The sequence below is a fragment of the Anolis carolinensis genome, chromosome 4, assembly GCF_035594765.1.
Source record: "Anolis carolinensis isolate JA03-04 chromosome 4, rAnoCar3.1.pri, whole genome shotgun sequence".
Classification (NCBI taxonomy): domain Eukaryota; kingdom Metazoa; phylum Chordata; class Lepidosauria; order Squamata; family Dactyloidae; genus Anolis; species Anolis carolinensis.
Window position 1 is genome coordinate 100,870,519 of NC_085844.1, and position 23,624 is coordinate 100,894,142.

Here is a 23,624-nt window from a genome sequence, read left to right on the forward strand (position 1 = left end):
ACCGAGACGAGAGGAACTAAGGATCGAGTTTGGGGGAGAGTCCTCTGAACTGGATTTTTTCCTTACCACGGTGAGGGGCTATATGGAGGACAATGCTCACACTTTTAGAACAGAATCCAGCCGGATCCGGGCCATTGGTGCAGTGTTGAAGAGGGGAGCGGCTAGCTGGTACGTTCAGCTGCACGCGCGGCGCGACCCATGTCTGGGGTCAGTCCGACGCTTTATGGGGGCCCTGGAGACCCGTTTCCGAGATCCATTGGAGCAGATCCGGGCGAGGGAGAAGTTGAAGACCGTCTCCCAGGGGCAGAGGTCGGTATCTGAGTATGCGGAGGAATTCCAATGCCTTGCCGAAAAGGTGCCGGAATGGTCTGCAGTGACAAAGATGGAACTCTTCAAAGAGGGGCTCAGGTGGGAGATCCTCTCCTGGGCTGTGCACCGTGATGAGCCTGACACACTGCACGGATGGATTCAGCTGGCGGGGCGCGTCGAGACATCGCTGGCCCAGGCGAGGAGGCACCGAGGAGGGCTACAGCAACGGCCGCAGATGAAAGAGGGGAGCTGGAAGGAGGGATCAACCCCAACCGGGAGGAGAGCGGAGCCGAGAGGGAACGTGAGCGCCAGCAGGAGTGGCTGCTTCGTGTGCGGCCGGTTGGGCCACAGGGCTGCCGAGTGCTGGCAGAGAAAAGGGGAAGGCGGAGGCCCGCCCAAACCAAGAGCCGTGGCAGGAAAACGCGCTGAGGAAGAACCACCGATGAGGCACCATTCGGGGGGGTTGGTAAGTCAGGACAAAGCTATGATAGTGGTCCCCATTCAGCTTGAAAATGGCAGCAAACAAGCAACATGCAAAGCGTTTGTGGATTGTGGATGTTCCAGGAACATCATTTCCCCTGAATTAGCCGGGGGATTGGGATGTGAAAGAACGAGCCTAGAATCCCCAATAGCATTTTCGCAGTTGGACGGATCCACAGCATCAGGATCGTTAGCTAGGCACAGTGCCGAAGATGTAAAGTGTAAGATAGGGAGTTGGGAAGGAAAGGTGTCATTTGTGATATCACAAATAGCCAACTATAATGTTATACTAGGCATACCGTGGCTGGGGCAGGCCAACCCGCAAATCAACTGGGAGGATAAGAGCATGATTTTCGGGATGAGTTTGGAAGAAGGGAGCCAGGAAGTTGAGAGGGAGCCGGGAAAAAGGGGGGAGGAAGACTCTATCAGAATAGCAGAACTGGCAGATAAATTACCCCCAGAGTATCGTGATTTTGTGGACGTGTTTGACGAGAAGGAAGCAGACAATTTCCCACCGAAGCGGAGGGTTGAAGTGAAAATAGAGCTAGTCCCAGGAGCAGAGCTTCCCAAGGCAAAGATATACCCGATGTCGGCTAGGGAAAAGGAGGAACTGAGAAAGTACATTGATAAAAACCTAGCGAGGGGTTTCATAGAACCTTCGAATTCCCCTTTAGGGGCACCTTGTTGTTTAGGCAGAAAAAGGACCAAACGCTGAGGCTCTGCATTGACTACAGAGGCCTGAATGCAATCAGTACTGTAAATAAATACCCTCTACCCTTAGTGAAGGACTTGATCGCCCAGTTATCGGAGGGACAGATATTCACTAAATTGGATTTAATTGAGGCTTACCATAAATTGCAGATCAACCCAGAGGACAGGTGGAAGACGGCCTTCTCCTGCGCCTTCGGATTATTCAATTATTGTGTGCTCCCATTCGGTTTATGCGGGGGAGGGGCCGCGTTCATGCAATTAATCAACGAAGTGTTGCATCCATTATTGTACAAGGGAGTTTTTATTTTTTTAGATGATATATTGATAATGTCTCGGACCAAGGAGCAACACGTAGAACTAGTCAGGGAAGTCCTACAAAAGTTGAGGGAAGCGAAACTGTATGCGAAACTTGCCAAGTGCGAGTTCAATAAAGACCAGATAGACTTTCTGGGGTATAGGATTTCCTCCCAGGGAGTGGCGATGGACCCTGCGAAGGTGGAAGACGTAAGGGGGTGGGAAGCCCCCAGAACACGGAAGCAGCTGCAATCCTTCCTGGGGTTCGCAAACTTCTATAGAACATTTATCAAGGACTTTGCGCGCCTCACTTTGCCATTAACTGATTTGTTAAAGACTAAAGGCAGGGGAGAAACAGCCAAAGTGAAGGCCCCTGGGGCTAAACTGACCTGGACAATAGAATGCCAGGAAGCTTTCGAAGCCCTAAAAAAGCGTTTTACTGAGGAGCCTGTCCTACAGCACCCTGATATGTCTAAGACCTTTGTAATACATTGCGATGCGTCAGACCGGGCATATGGGGCAGTCCTGCTGCAGAAAGACGAGGGGGGAACCTGAAGCCATGTGGCTATCTGTCGAAAAAGTTTAGCGATACAGAAAAAAACTGGCCGATTTGGGAGAGGGAAGCCTTAGCGATTCTGAAAGCACTAGAGTGCTGGAGACACTTTCTGGAAGGGAGTGGAATACCGTTTGAGGTGTGGTCTGATCATAAAAATTTACAATATCTGAGATCCCCTCGCAAATTATCAGCGAAGCAGATTAGATGGGCCCAATATTTCAGCCGTTTTGATTTCAGACTCAAGTTCTTCCAGGGGAAACACAACATACTCGCTGACGCTCTCTCTCGGATGCCTCAGCACGGGGGAGGAATTCAGGAATCTGAGGGGAGCCTTTTCCTAGATAAGAAATGGGGCCTGGCAGTACTGACTCGAGCACAAGCGGCCAAAGAAAACAAACGTACTGCCATTTCCACGGGGGGAGGAGAAATATGGGAGGAAGAGTTGAAGCGAGCATATGGAATGGACGAATGGTTACAAACGAACAAAGAACAGGGAGAACTGTGTGGGGATTTGGTGTTTGTTAATAAGAAATGGTATATTCCTGAATGTTTGAGACAAGAAATGTTAAGGAAATGCCACGATAACAAGGGTGCAGGTCATCTAGGCCCTACCAGGACTTTTAAACTGTTGGCCAAACAATGCTGGTGGCCCGGAATGAGGAAAGACGCCAGGGGGTACGTCACGCAGTGTGAATTATGTGCAGAGGGCAAAACACCACCTGGGAAGCCCCAGGGGCTATTGCAGAAGGTGGTGGAGCCCATGAGGCCATGGGAATGCGTGGCAATGGATTTTGTAGGCGAACTACCCCCCAGCAGAGGCCACAGATACATTTGGACAATATTGGACCTATTCTCAAAACAGGCGCACTTTGTGGCCCTGCCAAAACTCCCCTCGGCTGAAAAGCTCGCGGATTTGTATGTAAAGCATGTATATCGCCTACATGGGTGCCCCGACAAAATAATTAGCGACCGGGGAGTCCAATTCACTGCAAAATTTTGGGGAAAATTCTTACAGCTGTTAGGAGCAGAAAGGAACCTGAGCTCGGCCTTTCATCCCGCGACCAACGGGGGGGTCGAACGTACCCAACAAACACTGTGCCAATTCTTGAGGATGTACACCAATTATAGACAGGACGATTGGTCAGATCTTCTGCCGTTTGCTGAGATGGCATTTAATGGGGCCGTACATTCGGCCACAGGTCGTGCCCCATTCGAAATAGTATACGGACAGGAGGTGGCACCTTTCCCCAGGCTACCCGAGTGGAAGGAAGGAGAGGGCCAGACCGACAAGGAATGGCCGGCTAAAATTAAGCAAGGGTGGCAGAACGTGGTGGAGGCATTGCGGGAAACGCAAAAGAAGTACAAGCTCTTTGCAGATCATAGGCGCCGAGAGGGGGACAAATTGGGCGAAGGAGATCTGGTTTGGCTGAGCACAAAAAACCTGAAATTGGGGTTCCCATCTAAGAAATTGGCTCCATGCTATATAGGGCCGTTCAGGGGTGCGAAAAGAATAAACGAAGTGACCTATCAGCTGAGGCTACCCAAGGACCTAGGAAAGGTACACCCGGTATTCCATTGCAGCCTGTTAAAAAAGTATAAAGGAACTCTGGACAGCGGAGAACAATAGTTGTGTTAAATCTTTTCCTTCCAGGACGAAGGGGAGGAGGACGCCATGTCAGAACCCTGCTACTAGAGCCTGGATGTGGCTCTGAGTTTCAGGGTCACTGACATTGATAAGACACCTGCGTCTCAGGACTCGGAGAAGAAACGGCTGCTGGACTTGGCGGGGAATCTGCGCGGGGTTTTGCTGAGCGGGAAGAGACTTTTCAAATGAGGGGGAGGGTATATAAAGGATGGTTGGCCGGAGCCTCCCATTCTTGGCTTTTCTGATGTTTATGTTTCCTGCAGTAAAGTTTCTGGTGATATCACAGAGAGTCTCGTGTGTTCATTCAGGAGCGGCTGTAGTGAGCTGTGTGGAATAAGGCATTTGACATCATCAGCCTATCATCCACAAACCAATGGCCTTGTTGAAAACCTAAATAAGACCTTGGTCCGCATGATTAAGTCTTACAGTCAGCAACACCCACATGACTGGGACATCAAGCTCCAGCAATTATTATTTGCCTATAGGGAAGTTCCCCAGGACAGCACTGGCTATAGCCCCTTTGAATAGTTGTACGGGAGGCGAGTGCAAGGACCGCTTGATTTAGTCCGAGAATTCTGGGAAGCATGTCCAAGACCGGAACCTGTTTCAGTGACCAAGTATATCAAAGATCTACAGTCAACAATGGAAATGGCCAGGAACACCGCCCAAGAACATCTAGCGACAGCCCAGTAAAGACAGAAAGCTCACTACGATTCAACTGCCAGATGCAAGAGCTTCGAGATAGGGGATGAGGTCCTGTATCTCACACCAACCAAGACCAACAAGCTCCAAGTAGATTGGACTGGACCGTGGAAAGTCATCAAAAGACACAGTGGCGTGAACTCTTCTATATATGATGAACAGTCTAATGTGGAAAAGCTGGTGCATGTAAATATGTTAAAGCCATATATAAATAGATCTGTAAATGTATGTATGATAATTTCGGGGGAGGAAACAGGTACTTTTCCCTTTTGGGAAGGAAATAAGAAAGCCTATAGAAGCAGCGAGCCAGTAAAGGTTGACGAGGGATTGTCCCAGAGTCAACAAAAACAAGTTAGGAAATTATTAAATAAGTATGACCATTTATTTTCTGATTTCCCAGGGAGAGTACAGGGGATTTATCATCAAATCATCACTGGTGATACTCCACCCATAGCGTCTCCTCCATATCGAGTTACAGGCAAAATAACTAAATGCATTGAGAGGGAGGTAAAAGAAATGTTGGACATGGGCATTGTAGTACCATCAAGCAGCCCATGGGCCTCACCAATTGTTTTGGTTCAAAAGCCTGATAACACCATAAGATTCTGTGTGGACTATCGACTTTTAAACAAGGTAACACAATCAGATACCTACCCTATGTCTCGACTAGATGATCTGTTAGAGAGGATGGGGAAGGCTAATTTCATCAGCAGCCTGGATTTGACCAAGGGATTTTGGCAGGTACCTATGGCACCTCAGGACCAGGCAAAGACAGCTTTTAGGACTCATGCGGGATTATATGAGTTCACCGTTTTACCTTTTGGATTAAAAAATAGTCCAGCCACGTTTCAACGTTTAGTGGACAGAATACTTAGTGGTATGGGAGATTTCTGTGTGGCTTACATGGACGACATAGGGATTTTTAGTTCAAGTTGGGAAGATCACTTGAAACACCTCAATCAGGTGTTGAGTCGGTTAAAGGAGGCAGGTCTAACTATCAAGGCTTCCAAGTGCCAGATAGGAAACCGCACAACCAAATATTTAGGTCATATAGTAGGTTGTGGAAGTATCGGACCGGAGCTAACCAAGGTTGAAGCCATCCACCAATGGCCTATCCCAAAAACCAAAAAGCAAGTAAGATCATTTCTTGGTTTAGCAGGATATTACCGGAAATGTATACCATCATTTAGCACTTTAGCAGCCCCTCTAACTGATCTCACTAGAAAGAACTGCCCCAATCAAGTAATTTGGTCCCCTGAATGTCAGAAGTCCATGGAACAATTAAAACAGGCCCTTACATCAAATTCTGTTTTAAAAGCCCCAGATTTTGACGCACCTTTTATTTTGACCTGTGACGCTTCTGATACTGGATTAGGAGCCGTCTTAAGTCAGGTTGACACAGAAGGGGAAAATCGTCCAATCCTCTTTCTGAGTAAAAAATTACTTCCTCGAGAGTGCAGCATGTCAACTATCGAAAAGGAGTGCTTAGCCATAGTTTGGGCTATACAAAAATTAAGACCTTATTTATGGGGGAGGAGGTTTACTCTCCAAACTGATCATGCCCCATTAAAATGGCTAGATAACACCAAGGGAACTAATAACAAGCTTCTCCGATGGAGCCTGTTACTACAGGATTACTCCTTTGAGATAAAACATGTAAAAGGTAAAAACAACATTGTAGCGGATTCACTTTCAAGGACATATTAGAGGTTGCAACAGTAAAGGTTTGTGTTTATATATGTTGCATGATAATGTATTGATCTTATATGTTAAGAGTGTGTTAATATGTATTGTTGTATATTTTTAATTACAATCCACATTATTATTTTTGACCATTCTAAGTTATAGAAAAGTCAAAAATAATCTTTATGGGTTGGGAGGTGTGTGAAGAAGTGTATAATTATATTTTGTTTATAGATGACATGTTTATTGGATTTTGTTTAAACAGTCAGGTTTGGCTAAAGTTTAAAATGGTGAGTATTTGAATTGATGATGTGTGGGGGAAGGTAGCCATCTTAGAATGCTAGAACAGGTTACCCTAGCAACAGGGGCGGAGCCAACCGCCGCCTGGAAAGGAAAAGGGGGAATATTTAAAAACCCAGGCAGTCTGTGATTTTCTAGTCACAGTGGAGGATCTGATTCTTGTGAGGAGAATCAGGTTGGCTCAAATAGAAGGATTTGAGTCAGATCTAAGTTGGACCAGACTAGGCAAGTTAGGTGACTTGTCTAGGGTCATTTATAGAGCCTGTGGATTAGGGAAAATTAATCCCAGGGGATCCAGGAGGATCAGGGTTTAGTGCAATCCAGAGAAAGAAATATTTTGAAAGTTTGACCACCTCATATCCGTTTGTAACCATTAAGCGAAGTGCCTTTAACAAGTTATATGAAACCATCAAGCTCTGTACCTGCAATAAACTTGTTTTGATTTTATTCTAACCAAGCCTCTGTCATACTCTTATATTAAGTTAAGCAACAACAACATCTGAAGTAAAACAAATAGAAACAGCTTAAAAGAACCAGTGCCATCTGCCTGACGTCTCCTCCATTGGTGGCAGCGAAGAAGATAGTCAAACAAATAATTAATTAACATCATCTCTCATAAAACATCTTTATTAATTGGTGGTATCTGTGTGTGTGTGTAGGATCAGAGGGATTCCATCTCTGTCACACATTCCTGTCAGACACCTCACCTCTGCACATATTGGTGGCAAGCGGAGGGGATCAAAAGGATTCCATTCCCTGTCACCCTCAGTTCTGTACAGGCAGATATACAACTGGTTGCACAATGTATCTAGTAGGCATGTGCGATCCATGAAAAAAATGGCTCAATACTCACTTTAAAATAGGGGGCGCTGGTGCTTCGTTTCTAAAGTCATTTCCAAATTTTGAAGCAAAAAATTTCAAAACTTTCTGAAACTTCCGAAACTTCGCATGTACTTCATTAATGGCAGGTGCACATGCCGTTATCATCAATGCAGAAAATCTCTCCCTCATTTTTTTAGCTATCGTAATGAAATTTGCTACATTGGTAGAACACATTTACCACTGTTAGCTCACCAAATTTCAGAATGTTTTCCTTATCCTCTGATTTTTAGCAAATTTTCATAGCTTTTATAATAAACCAATTTTTAATAATTGAAGAAATCTTCTCCTGGTTTGAAAGTCTTATTTCCTGTTTCATTGGGTTGTCTTTACTTTGAAAGTCATTGTTCTACTTCAGAAACTTTGTTTTTGTGGCTGAAACTTTGTTAAATTGGTGGACAATGTCCCAGGAAACCATATGTGCTATCATAGCACTCTGTCCCTTGCGTAAAGACAAAGTTTTGGCAGTGTAATAAAATTTTGATATGTTTCTATGACAGAAACAATTAGGAAATGACATTTATCATCCAGGAACAGAAATCATAGTATGCCATCAAATCACTCCTGACAGATGGTCATCAGCCTCTGAATAAGGAAATCTGTTCCTGGTTTGAAATTGTTTCATTGGGTTTTCTGGGGCTGAGAGTGTGTGACTCGCCCAAGATCATGCAGTGGGTTTCCATGGCTGAGTGGGGAATGAAGCCACAATCGTAGTCAACACTCAAACCACTACACTACACCATGCTGTCCCAACAAGGGGCCACTGTTTCTCCCTATGAGGCTTAAAACCTCATTCTTTTGTTTTTTATGAATACTCCCATGAGAAAATGTATGGGTGAACTACAATTCCCAAAAGTCTTGGGTCAACCCTCCCAAAACTCCCCCAGGATTCACAGTTGGCCATATTGCGTCTGTGTGCCAAGCTTGGTCCAGATACCAATTTTCTTCTTAGGGTAAAGGTAAAGGTTTCCCCTGATGTTAAGTCCAGTCGTGACCAACTCTAGGGGTTGGTGCTCATCTCCATTTCTAAGCTGAAGAGCTGGCGTTGTCCGTAGACCCCTCCAAGGTCATGTGGCCGGCATGACTGCATGGAGCGCCATTACCTTCCCACCGGAGCGGTACCTATTGATCTACTCACATTTGCATGTTTTCGAACTGCTAGGTTGGCAGGAACTGGAGCTAACAGCGGCCGCTCACGCCGCTCCCGGGGTTTGAACTTGGGACCTTTCAGTCTCCAGCTTAGTGCTTTAACGCACTTTGCCACCGGAGCTCCTTACTTACTCCTTTTCTTCTTATCCCAGATGATATGGCTGTGGGGACTCATATAATCCAGTTTAAATCAGATAATCTGAAATCTGATCCTGGGATATAGGGCAGCATAGATTGATCATGAGGCCCCTTCCATACTGCCATAGAACAAAAGATTGCCACTTCAGTAAGAAGATTTGGAGATTGCTTTTCAGGCTAGCAGAGTGGGCAACAGAACGAAGCTCCTGGGCACAACTACTAAGATGTTTCTCCATACAAGTGAATGGGATGTGTGGAGTAGCCTAATGCAAGGTATTTCCTTATGCTCCATGGGCTAAACATGCACACATTTTAACATTCACTCAAGATGCTTTACCACCCTGAGGGATTTCTTATCATCCAGCAGGAAAAGAGGTGATAAAAAGATATAATGATTCCCCCACTTTTCTTTTTAAAATATGGCTAGGTGTGGATGAAATTGCATTAGTGATTTTAGGTATGGAACTCCAATATCAACTCATAAAACAAATTACTGGCCCATCTAACCATTCTTCATACAGTACATGAAACCAGTTTAAGTGGCAAGTTGCCTGTGATCTGGAAATGTTACGTGGTATAAGACAGAAACTTGTGTATATCATCTCTTTATGAAAAAGAACGGTGACTGCATATTTTCAACTAGCCTTCCTATCTAATGGTTTTCTACCTTGCCGGGCAAGCAAAAAGCCACATGACCAAAACTATAAAGAGGAGCATTTGTCACCATATGCTATTCTCATTACAGTCACTGTCAGAAACATAGAGTTGTACAGGGCCATTTTCTACTCCCATTAGAACCTTAAGACCCCCAAACGAGGCATGGAATTGTGGTCTTTAATGCCTTCTGGCTGGAGAAATATAAGGCCATCTGCAAAAGAGACTCTGACCTTTTCATTATTCTGTATTTGAGAGAATCATCCATGCTCTCCCTTGTTTACAGTTCAACAAACCAGGGTAGAACAGATAAAAGTACAAAGGTCAGAGCCAAATAAGCCAAGCACAATCTGACTTTTTATTCAGTGTCCAGGGGCAAAAATAATCATTTTTCTGCTTTAAAAAGTGCTACATTATCTATAAGGTTCTAAAATAACCTGTGCTGCAACTGTTTGATCTTTGATGAAATGTGGTGCATCAGATAGAAAACATCAAGATGATAAGATTCCTCCCATTGATTCAAGGACTGTAATCAAATGCCTTACTACTTCAAGATGCAGTCATCATGTGGGTTGCCAGTTTGAGATCAAAAGTCTTCATGCTAAGTTTTGGGAAAGTTAGTTTTTGGAGAACATTTACCAGAGTTCCCCAGCTGGGCCATGTTAGTTGAGGTTTTTGAGAAATGTATTGCAAAAAAGTAATATCCCCAAGGTCTGAAGTCTCAAGCTGAGTTTTCATTCAACTCAGGTGGAAGATCAGTGGTACCTGCTCTTCCAGTCCTTTTCCCGATCTACCCTCAATCTCTCCGCCCCAGCATACTCTAAAATGCAGTACTTTATAGAGCTGTGCAGAATTTGGAATTAGGGAAAAATTGACAATCCAGCTGCTGGATTGTCGAAAACAGACCAGGCAGGACCCAGTCAAAGATTTAACTGGAATGGATCACAAGCAGCCAGATCTTTCAGCTAATGGGGGTGATGGGGCTGAGCGGCACTCTTCCTGAGGCAGAGGCTGCAGCATGTGGGTGGCCTTGCCAATCAGGCAAGAGTGGCTACATGGTGGTGGCAGCTCCTCCTCTTCTTTCTTCCCTGGAAGCTTCCTTGATCCCTTCCCGAAGCACCCCACACCCAGTAGAGCACCCACTAGAAGCAAATACGGCTGGAGAGAGAGAGAAAGAGAGAGAAAAGGCTTCCCTAGACACCTCCTCCAAAGAGGGTCCCATGGAACTCGCTTTTCCAGCAGCACTTTGCATGGCATGAGCATTGAAGGAGTCTCTGCACTCCCTCCTGGGGTATGATGGGAATTGAAGTTTTTCTCTCTGTTTCTCCTGTTTTTTTCTCAGCCAGTCAGAGGCCTGATTAACTCTGTCCATTCATCTCCCCTCTTGTGGCACATGCTGGTTGGGACTTCAATTTCCAGAACCCCCTCTTGTGAGTTTTTTAAAAAATGTTATGGTAAAAAATCTAAAAAGTTTCCCCAAGATCAGTGGATTTCTGAAATGTTCTGAGACTTGGCATACCTGCAGTCACAAATGTGGCCTACAAATGAGGCAAGTTTCATCCTGATAGGCCTTAAAATAACATAGAAACAAACCTCTAAAATTTCCCTTTGACACCAATGAACCGAATCTTACCAAAATGAAAATGGCACCACCCCCTCCCAATTTCAGAAATTTACTGGAAGTTGTTGCTTCACTTTTGACATTACACCTTACTTGGGAAACAAAGAGAAAAAGAACCTATATCTTATTGAGACATACCATATGAGACATATGTTATAAAGACATATCAACAAAAGATACTGGCTGTCATACCCCAGCTACCTTCAGTTTCTGAACCTGATTCAGAAATGAACTTTGGCCAGGATGAAGCTTATTCTGACTTTTTACCTAGTCCGCAGACCTCCTTCCAATTACAGCTCCCAGCTGTTGATAGCTCGGATGCTTCCTTAATTGGGAGAGATACTGAAAATATTACTCTCATGGCTGAACTAGATGTTCTGAATTTCCCAGAAAATGTGTCCTTCAACAGAAGGGAATTTCTGCATCGCCAGAGATCTGAAAAGCAGGGGCTCCGCAGGAGTAACCGCTTGATATCTCAAGGGGATAATGGATAGAAAATTTCCCTTGGGAACCTTTAGGGAGTTTGGCTTTCCTTCTTGTGATCAGATCTTAGTTCCATAAAAGTGTCTTGCACTGTGAACACTTTGTAGTGTCAACATAGCGATTTCCTGAGTAAGGATCACCGACTCTAGCTGCTGTTTCTCCAAGCCAAGTTTCCTGATCCTGGCAGCCAAGCCGAGCTGTGTCTCCCGAGTAGACCCGCAGTAAATCTATTTCCTTGCCTTGTTCCTGAATCAAGTTAGTCTCAGCCTCGTCTCGTCCCTGCCTTGATATCAAAGACTTCCTAGTGACTTTGGACTTTGTACTTCAGTCTTGCTTCCTTGTTGTTCCCTGCTCAAGAACTTTCAAACAGTTTTGAGCGTGTTTCGGTTTCTGGACTTTGGACAATAATATTGGACATTTCTCTTTAACTCTTTGACAAATTCATACCTTTTTACAAAAGACTATTATCCACTCAACCTCTCCACTTATTCTTTCCCGAATTTATAATTGTTTTAATAAAGATATATGATTATTGGTCTCTGTCTGGTTTCCAGTGCTCACGCTGCCTTGGGGTGCAACACTGGTCATCTACTGTTTAATGTAAATGGTGTTATCTATCTATGCGGATGGCTCTATTTGTAGAAGCCCCAGGTGTCAAGAGTTACAGAGTTGAGCTGGGATTGGTCAAAAATATTGGGGAGAGAGGGGAAGCAATCATACCAATGATCTGCGTTTGATCTTGATTAAAAGTGTAATTTCCGCAATATGATTTTTTAAAAAACGTTTTAAAAGCAAAAAATAGTGGTAGTTTTCTAGAGATGCATCTACATTGTCTAATTGTCTAAATTCTGCAAAGCAGCTTTCCAGGTTGACATAAACATACAAAGTACAGAAAAATATGATGAGATATGTACAAAAAAATCCATATCTTTTAGGAAGCTATGCCTGTAGTTTCAATGTAGATCATCATGCTTTTCCAAAAAAAATCATAAAAATTGAGAGAAAAGGATATGATCAAACTTGTGTAAACTGGACACAGAGCCATCCCAAGGTAATTTTCAAGTGTAAGTGAACAGAAATGTTGGTGCCCCCCAAAAAACCAATCACGAAGAAATAAAAGGTAGAAGGTAGAGGTGAATAGAATGGATAAAAGAGTTTACCTTACAAACCAGAAGTTTATTTACAACATTATGTTCCTATAGTAACATTACATAGAATCAACGCCAATCTTGCATTTTAGAATGCAAATATTTTATTTAACTTAGCAATTTTTAATTTTTTTGTTATTTTTTGTTTACAAGTACTACACAAAGGTTTCCTGGTCATGCTGTCTCTTCAGAAGATTTTTCAGACTTTGGACTTGCTAATAATCAGTTTTGTTTTGGAGAATGCAGCCCCAGGAGAATAGACACTTCCTTTTTCAGGAAGCGAACTCTTGTCCTTCATAAGTGCCACGCCAGCCTGGACCATTGTAATGGGTGTGGCAAAATAGCCAACCTCTGGCCGCTTCACTTGAGTGGATATTTTAATATGGATGACCAGAAACAAATGACTACTATGATAAGCTGTTAAGAGATAATTGAGGTGAAGAATTAGTTTAGTTGTATTCTTTTATTTTTATTTGCCCATTGTTATGATTGAGCCTCATGGCAAGGCTTAGATGAGCGCTGGCAGGGTGAAGAACAATCCAAGCGGCGATAGCGGCGGCGGCAGGCAATGGAGGTGGCACCGCCGCGGGCAGCAACCGGGGTGCCTTGACAGTGCTCCCTGTCGGTGTACACCACAAGCAGCCGCTTCACGTTGCCCACACTGTTGGACCACCTCTGACTGGACATCAACTGGAAAAAATCATCTGTTTCTCCAAGGAATATGTTTTGGCCCTGCTCTTTAATCAAAGGGAAGGAATTCCACTTGGCTGCTACCACCTTTGACAACAGATCTAGAAGAGGCAGTGATATGAAACTACAGTAGAGTCTCACTTATCCAAGCCTCACTTATCCAAGCCTCTGGATAATCCAACCCAATTTTGTAGTCAATGTTTTCAATATGTCATGATATTTTGGTGCTAAATTCGTAAATACAGTAATTACAACATAACATTACTGCGTATTGAACTACTTTTTCTGTCAAATTTGTTGTATAGCATGAAGTTTTGGTGCTTAACTTGTAAAATCATAACCTAATTTGATGTTTTATAGGCTTTTCCTTAATCCCTCTTTATTATCCAAGATATTCGCTTATCCAAGCTTCTGCCGGCCCATTTAGCTTGGATAAGTGAGACTCTACTGTACTTTCTATCTGGTGTCATACTGTTAAGGAAACCTAGCAACCATGCTAATCTATCAACAGGAGCATGTATTGAATCTGAAATTGACCAGGTTCGTTTTCTAGTGTCCATTTTTTTAAAAAAATGTTCCAACTGTTCTATTGGAGAAATTGGATAGCTACAAAATGAATTGAAATGATGTAAGTTGTAATTAAAAGTTGTTGAGACAGGAACTTTGTCAAATGTTTAAAGGCTTACTTATTTGAAAGATTTTTTACCCTCATGTTCAGTAAAAGGTTCTCAGAGTGGTTTACAGTAATGCCTCCTTCCCTCCATCCTCGTAGTTGCCACATAAAAGGCATGGCATAAAAGAAAATGAGATTGGGTAGGAGGAGGAAAAAAGAAAACACAAGTGCCAATTGTTAGTTATTGGTTACTGCATTTCACCTACCTGAGGTTCTGATTCCGTTTTTCTTTTTTATGGGTATCTCAGGTAAGGATAAGATAAAGGTTTTCCCCTGACATTAAGTTTCATCATGTCTGACTGGTGGTTGGTGCTCATCTCCATTTCTAAGCCGAAGAGCCGGCATTGTCCGTAGACACCTCTAAGGTCATGTGGCCGGCATGACTGCATGGAGCGCCATTACCTTCCCGCCAGAGCAGTACCTATTGATCTACTCACATTTGAATGTTTTTGAACTTGGCAGAAGCTGGGGCTAAGCATGGGAGCTCACCGCATTCCCCGGATTTGAACCACCAACCTTTTGGTCAGTAAGTTCAACAGCTCAGTGGTTTAACTCGCTGCACCATCAGGGTTTCCTCAGGTAAGGATAGATTTTAAAAATCATTTTAGTTCATAATAATAATAATAATAATAATAATAATAATAATAATAATAATTTTATTCTTATATCCCACCCCATCTCCCCGAAGGGACTCGGGGCGGCTCACATGGGGCCAGGGCCAGACACAACAACACAAGTCAAATAAAACATTAACAACCGAGCAATAAAACTTCAACATGATTAAGAACAGTCGTAAAAGTCAATATATAAAATAATATTAAAATCATGATTTGAGTCGAAAGATCCAGGCCAAGGTACAAACAATGTCAAATTATCAGGGAGGGATAATTACACAGCAGATGTAATAATTAAAGTGCTGAGTGCATCCTAAAACAATCCAGAGGATCTACTTCATTTTAAAATGTCTTAAAATTTCAAAATATTATTAATTTTTTGAATGAAAAAAACTCATTTTTTTAAAAAAAAGTCCTGAATCTGGCAGAAACCAAAACAGACACATTTGTCTTTTAAGGCTAATAGTATTGAATGCTTGAAAGATTTGGGAAAATTCTTAAGCATCAACCATGTTAATGCTGAATGAAAGTTATAACCTCTTGTTACCTTTAGTACCAAAATAGTGGATATTTTTCTATGGTTTTCTCCATTCTGGAATAACTGAACCTCATGGGTTTGATCAGTGAAAATCAGGGAAATGCTAATTTCAATTATTTTTTGAAGGGCTTTCCAAAATGCACAAGGTAAAAGAACAGAAAACAGACAGATCTCCCTACCCCTTGTAGTTTCCACTAATAATGGATTGGGGGAGTTACTTCCCTAACAAGAGAAGAAACCAGAGATACCAGACTTTAAGTGTAGAGAAGGCAGAAACTGCCCTTTAATTTTTTAAAATTAATTTAGCAATCAAAATGTATAAGTATACGTTTCCACATTTTAAAATATTTTAGACATATCATTTTGTATTGAATCCGACAGTAAACAAATCAGGAACATCTTTAAGCGTATTTCTTATCGGTTTTTAACTTTTCCATTACAACTTTACTACATATTCCTCTACTACACCTTTTATCTACTTATACATGTTTTATATGTTATTGTTGTTGTTGTTGTTGTTGTTGTTGTTGTTGTTGTTGTTTTTGTTGTTATTTACATCATTAATTTATCAATCAAAATGTATAAGTATACATTCTTTCCTCCTTTTACAATATCTTAGATATATCATATTGCATACAATCCAACAGTAAAGAAAAATCAAAATCAAAGATATCTTTAAGCATATTTCTTATCAGTTTTTAAATTTTCCATTACAACTTTACTACATATCTCTCTACTACACACTTTTTTATCTACTTATACATGTTTTATTTTTATTGTTGTTGTTATTATTATTTTTATAATAATAATAATGTCGGCTCACTACAGCCGCTCCTGAATGAATACACGAGACTCGCTGTGTTGTCACCAGAAACTTTACTGCAAGAAACATCGACATGAAAAAGCCAAGAATGGGAGGCGTCTGCCAGCATTCCTTTATATACCCTTCCCCCTCATTTGAAGATACATTTCCCGCCCAACAAAACCCCGCGAAGTTTCCCCGCCAAGTCCAGCAGCCGTTTCTTCTCAAGATCCCGGAATGCAGGTGTCTTATCAGTTCACAATGTCAGTGACCCTGAAACTCAGCGTCATATCCAGGCTCTAATAGCAGGGTTCTGACATGGCTTGCTCCTCCCCCTCCCCCTAAAAGAAAAAGATTAAATACAGTAGAGTCTCACTCATCCAACAATCACTTATCCAACGTTCTGGATTATCCAACGCATTTTTGTAGTCAATGTTTTCAATATATCATGATATTTTGGTGCTAAATTCGTAAATACAGTAATTAAAACATAGCATTAATGCTTAACGAACTACTTTTTCTGTCAAATTTGTTGTATAACATGATGTTTTGGTGCTTAATTTGTAAAATCATAACCTATTTTGATGTTTAATAGGCTTTTTCTTAATCTCTCCTTATTATCCAACATATTCGCTTATCCAACATTCTGCTGGCCCGTTTATGTTGGATAAGTGAGACTCTACTGTACAACTATTGTTCTCCGCTGTCCAATGTTCCTTTGTACTTTTTCAATAGGCTGCAGTGAACCACCAGGTGTACTTTCCCTAAATCCTTGGGCAACCCCAGCTGATATGTTACTTCATTTAGCTTTTTTGTAACTCTGAATGGTCCTATATAGCGTGGTGCCAATTTATTCGATGGAAATCCCAACTTCAGATTTTTTGTACTCAGCCAAACTAGATCTCCTTCGCCCAAATTGTCCCCTTCTCGGCGCCTATGATCAGCAAAGAGTTTGTACTTTCTTTGCATTTCTCGTAGTGCCCCCACCACGTCCTGCCACCCTTGCTTGACTTTGGTCGGCCATTCCTCGTCTGTTTGGCCCTCTCCTTCCCTCCACCTGGGTAGTCTAGGGAATGGTGCCACATCCTGTCCGTACACTATTTCGAATGGTGAATGACCTGTCGCTGAATGTACAGCCCCATGAAAAGCCATCTCAGCAAAAGGCAATAGCTCTGACCAGTCATCCTGTCTATAGTTTGTGTATATTCTCAAAAATTGACTCAGTGTTTGTTGAGTGCGCTCGACCCCCCCATTCGTCATGGGGTAGAAGGCTGAGCTCAGATTCCTTTCTGCTCCTAACAGCTGTAAGAATTTTCCCCAGAATTTATCAGTGAACTGGACTCCATGGTCACTAATTATTTTGTCAGGACATCCATGTAGGCGATAGACATGCTTTACATACAAATCAGCAAGTTTTTTCAGCAAAAGGGAGTTTTGGCATGGCCACAAAATGCACTTGTTTAGAGAAGAGGTCTAATATTGTCCAAATGTACCTGTGACCTCTGCTGGGGGGTAGCTCGCCGACAAAATCCATCGCCACGCATTCCCATGTCCTCGTGGGTTCCACCACTTTTTGCAAGAGCCCCTGGGGCTTTCCAGGCGGCGTTTTGCTCTCCGCACACAACTCACATTGAGTGACGTACAGCCTAGCATCATTTCTCATTCCGGGCCACCAGCATTGTTTGGCTAACAGTTTGTCTTGGTAGGTCCCAGATGACCTGCACCCTTGTTATCATGGCATTGCCTCAGCATCTCTTGCCTCAAACTTTCAGGAATATACAATTTCTTATTTACAAATACCAAATCCCCACACAGTTCTTCCCGTTCCTTGGTTGTTTGCAACCAGACGTCCTCCCCATCTGCTCGCTTCAACTCTCTTTCCCACACTTCCCCTCCCCCCATGGGAATGGCAGTACGTTTATTTTCTCTAGTTGCCTGTGCTCGAGTTAACACCGCCAGGCCCCATTGTTTATCTAGGAAAACACTTCCTTCGGATTCTTGAAATCCTCCCCCATGTTGGGGCATCCGGGAAAGAGCGTCAGCCAGTACATTGTGTTTCCCTTGGAAGAATTTTAGTTAGAAATCAAAGCGGCTAAAGTATTGGGCCCACCTTATTTGCTTCGCTGACAGTTTGCGAGGGGATCTCAAGTATTGCAAATTTTTGTGGTCAGACCATACCTCAAACGTGGTCCCACTCCCTTCCAGAAAGTGTCTCCAGCACTCTAACGCAGTTTTTCTCTGTTTCACTAAACTTTTTCGACAGATAGCCACTAGGCATGTCCGATCGATGGAAAAAATGTTTCAATTCTCGTTTCTAAAGTAAGGGGTGCCGGCGCTTTAATATAGAAAGTATTTCTGAATTTTTCACCCAAAAATTTCAGATATTTCTGAAAATTCATAATGATTCTAAATGTTTATAAAATGGCGGATGCGCATGCGCAATTGCCTCCCCCAAAAAAGGAAACGGGGGGGGGGCTTTTACAGGGCTCTCCCGCCCTCATTTCTTGAGCTATCCTCATCAAATTTGGTACAGTGGGAGATCACATTCAACACACTTTGCTCAACAAACGTTTCCTGTCTCCTATGATTTTTGGCGAATTTTCATAACTTTTTATAATACACTATTTTTCAATATATGAAGAAACCTGTTCCTGGTTTGAAAGTCTTATTTCCTGTTCAATTGGGTTCTTATCACTGTGAAAGTCCCTTTTCTACTTGTGTAGACTTTGGATTAGAAACGCAGCACACGCCAAGCAATGCCTTGGCAGGAGTGCCAATGTCCTTTGGAAACTATAAATTGCCTTTGAACCTTTTGATCATTGGTGCCTCTGGCTGACCTTGTGATTGCAAAAATGAAACTGTGGCCGAGGACTTTGGATTAGAAACGCAGCACATACCAAGCAATGCCTTGACAGGATTGGCAATGTCCTTTGGAAACTATAAATTGCCTTGGACCTTATTGATCGATGGTGCCCCTGGCTGACCTTGTGATGGCAAAAATAAAACTCTGGCCGAGGACTTTGGATTAGAAAAGCCCAAGCAGAAGGCAAGTAAAGCCTTGGCGGGATTGGCAATGTCCTTTGGAAACTATAAATTGACTTGGACCCTCTATTGAACCAATGGCTGACCTTGTGATTGCAAAAATAAAACTCAGCCTGAGGCTTTGGATTAGAAACGGAGCGTAAGGAAAGCAATGCCTTGGCAGGAGTGCCAACATCCTTTGGAAACTATAAATTGCCTAATGCCTTGCTATCTTTTCAAGTAGGGACTCTTTGCAAGATACCACAAGCCCCAAGCCAATGCATCATTACCCAAAAAATTTACACATTCTCACTCCCAAGAGAAGGACAAACCAGCAACAAAAGCCCAAACCCTTACCAGACCCAAACCCCTCTGTCTCTACTGCCAGAACTTCACCCTCTCCCTCAATGCAGGCGGCTTGTTTGCTTTCTGCTTGCTGTGCGCAGCGCACCACCCTCTCCGCTCGAAAACCCACCCCAGAATGGCTCGCCAGGGCTATGCATGGGGCTTTTATGGCGAGCATCCACGTGGACGCAGAGGACCCTAGCCCCCACCTTTGCGTCCATTGTGGAAACGTCTGATTGGCCCGGAAGCGGCAGCCATTTTAGGCTGCGCTAGGCTCCCATTCAAGGTAGGTTGCAGAAACAAAAAAATTAAAAAATATATTTTTTTAATATATTAAAAAACTTTCTTTGTGTGTGGGGGGGAATTTAACGAAACATTAAGACACATTTAGAGAATGGGCCAACGATGGTTCAAATTACATTGCTGGTTGCGCCCAGGGACAACGTCTGGGAACTCGATTCAAAAAGCGAGAACAATCCGAAATAATTCCAATATAAGAATCAAAACGATTTTTTGGACAACCCTAATAGCCACATGGCTTTAGATTTCCCCCTTCGTCCTTCTGTAGCAAAACCGCCCCATATGCACAGTCTGATGCATCACAATGTATCACAAATGCTTTAGACATGTCAGGGTGTTGTAGGATAGGCTCCTCTGTGAATCGTTTCTTAAGAGCTTCGAAAGCCTCCTGGCATTCTAACGTCCAGATCAGTTTGGCCCCAGGGGCCTTCACTTTGGCTGTTTCCCCCCTCCCTTTCATTTTTAACAAGTCAGTTAATGGTAAAGTGAGACGCACAAAATCCTTAATGAATGTTCTGTAGAAGTTTGCAAACCTCAGAAAGGATTGCAGCTGTTTCTGCATTTTGGGGGCTTCCCATCCCCTTATATCTTCCACTTTCGCAGGGTCCATCGCTACTCCTTGGGTGGAAATCCTATACCCTAGATAGTCTATCTGGTCTCTGTTGAACTCGCACTTGGCTAGCTTCGTGTACAGTTTCGCTTCCCTCAATTTTTGGAGGACTTCTCTAACTAGCTTCACGTGTTGCACTTTGTCCCGAGACATTATTAAGATGTCATCCAAAAAACAAAAACTCCCCTGTACAATAATGGATGCAACACTTCGTTTATTTATTTATTTATTTATTTATTTATTTTATTTATTTATTTCCATCATTTATATGCCGCCCTTCTCACCCGAAGGGACTCAGAGCGGCTCACAATACAGTAGAAAAATAAAACATAGCAATATAAAACAATCAATTTAAAACAATCCCATAAATACATTTAAAACAGTATAATAAAATACTTAATCCATTCGTCCACATAAACCTTGCACGTAGACCTTAGTCCGGACCGAGTTAAAGCCATCATAATTCATTCATTAAACGCTTGTTCGCAAAGCCAGGTCTTTACCTTTTTTCTGAAACTCAGAAGGGATGGAGTCTGCCGGATGTCACTGGGGAGGGAGTTCCACAGCCGAGGAGCCACCACCGAGAAGGCCCTGTCCCTCATTCCCACCAGCCGCACTTGTGAGCCAGGTGGGACCGAGAGCAGGGCCTCCCCAGACGATCTTAAAGTTCTCATGGGCTCATAGGAGGAGATACGTTCGGATAGGTAAGTTGGACCGGAACCGTTTAGGGCTTTGTAGGCCAAAACCAGCACTTTGAATTGGGCTCGGTAGCATATTGGCAGCCAGTGGAGCTGACGCAGCAGAGGAGTGGTGTGCTCCCTGTACGCTGCTCCAGTTATAAGCCTGGCTGCCGCTCGTTGTACTAATTGAAGCTTCCGGGCCGTCTTCAAAGGCAGCCCCACGTAGAGCGCGTTGCAGTAGTCCAAACGAGCTGTAACTAGAGCGTGGACCACCGTGGCCAAGTCAGACCTCCCAAGGAACGGGCGCAGCTGGCGCACAAGTCTGAGTTGTGCAAAGGCTCCCCTGGCCACCGCCGAGACCTGGGGTTCCAGGCTCAGCGATGAGTCCAGGAGAACCCCCAGACTGCGAACCTGTGTCTTCAGGGGGAGTGCTACCCCGTCCAACACAGGCTGTAACCCTATTCCCTGTTCAGCCTTACGACTGACCAGGAGGACCTCTGTCTTGTCTGGATTCAATTTCAATTTGATAGCCCTCATCCAGTCCGACACAGCGGCCAGACACCGGTTCAGGACCTGGACAGCCTCCTTAGTGACAGGTGGGAAGGAGTGACAGAGCTGGACCATCTGCGTACAGATGACACCTCACCCCGAAACTCCGGATGATCTCTCCCAATGGCTTCATGTATATGTTGAACAACATGGGGGACAGTACTGACCCCTGCGGGACCCCACAAGTCAATGGTTGTGGGGCCGAGCAGGTGTCCCCCAAGGACACCATCTGGGACCGACCCTCCAGGAAGGACCGGAGCCACTGCAGAACAGTACCTCCAAGCCCCATCCCGGCAAGGCGGCCCAGAAGGATACCGTGATCGACGGTATCGAAGGCCGCTGAGAGGTCCAGCAGAACCAGCAGGGACACACTCCCCCTGTCCAGTTCCCGGCGTAGATCATCGACTAAGGCGACCAAGGCTGTCTCGGTACCATGCCCCGGCCTGAAGCCAGACTGCGCCGGATCCAGAAAATCAGTGTCAACCAAGAATGCCTGGAGTTGTGCGGCCACCACACGTTCCATGACCTTGGCCAAAAAGGGGAGATTGGAAATAGGCCGAAAGTTCTCTAATTGAGTGGGGTCCAGTGATGGCTTCTTCAACAGCGGTTTGATCACAGCCAATTTGAGGCTCGCTGGAAAAATGCCTTCCTGAAGGGAGGCATTCACCACCACCTTCACCCACTCGGCCAACCCCCCTCTGGCTTCCTTTATCAGCCAGGATGGGCAGGGGTCTAGGATGCATATGGTAGCCCTCACCTCTCCAAGCACCTTGTCCACATCCTCAGGCTGAACCAATTGAAAAGAATCAATCAAAATAGGACAAGCAGGTGCTCGTGTTACATCCTCGGAGACTGCCGTTAATATGGTGTCAAAGCCGGAGCAGATCAGAGCGACTTTGTCCGCAAAGAACCGAGCAAATGCTTCGCAGCGGGCTGCCGAGTTGTCAGGGATCCCGTCTTGAGCGACGGGATTTAACAAGCCTCTGACAACCCGGAACAGCTCCGCCAGACGGTTCTTTGCAGACGCAATATTAGCTGCCAAGAAAGCATTCTTTGCAGCATCTATTGCCGCGGCATATGCCCTGAGGTAGAGACACAGCCGTGTTCGGTCTGATTCGTTCCACTCTGAACGCCACACGCGCTCTAGTTCCCTCTTTTTTTCGCTTCATCGCTGCCAACTCCTCAGTAAACCAAGGAGCTGGTTTAGCTCGGTTACTCGAGAGGGGACGTTCCGGAGCAATCGTGTCTACTGCCCTAGTCATCTCCCTATTCCAGAGAGAGACCAGGGCATCAACAGGATCACCAACCGAGGCGGCAGGAAACTCCCCAAGAGCCGTCAGGAATCCATCTGGATCCATAAGCCTCCGGGGGCGGACCATTTTAATAGGTCCCCCACCCCTGCGGAGGTTAGGTGGTGCATTCAGCCTAAACCTGATCAGGTGATGGTCGGTCCATGGCAAAGGAGCGATGGTAAGCTCCTCCACACCGCCACCTTCCTCCCATCCCTGGCAGAAAACCAAGTCAAGTGTGTGCCCCGCTCTGTGGGTGGGACCAGATACCAATTGGGACAGCCCCATGGTTGCCATGGAGGCCATGAAGTCCTGAGCCGCACCAGTCAGGATGGTCTCAGCATGGACATTGAAGTCCCCCAGCACTAAAAGCCACTGGGACTCCAATGCCAGGCCCGAGACCACCCCCGCTAGCTCAGGTAGGGAGACTGTAGTGCAGCGGGGTGGGCGGTACACTAACAGAATCCCCAATCTGTCCCGGTCACTCACCCTCAGGTGGACACATTCAAACAAGGGGCACCTGATCAGGGGGATAGACTCCTTATAGACCAGTGCAAATTGGCCTCCCCGTCCTCCGGATCTTGGTTGGTGCTGCACGGCATACCCGGGAGGACAAAGTTGGGTGAGATTGACCCCACCCGCCTCATTCAACCAGGTCTCCGTTATGCACACCAGGTCTGCCCGTTCATCCAAGATGAGGTCTTGGATGATTGCTGTTTTTCCATTTACAGACCTGGCGTTCAACAGCACCACCTTTCATC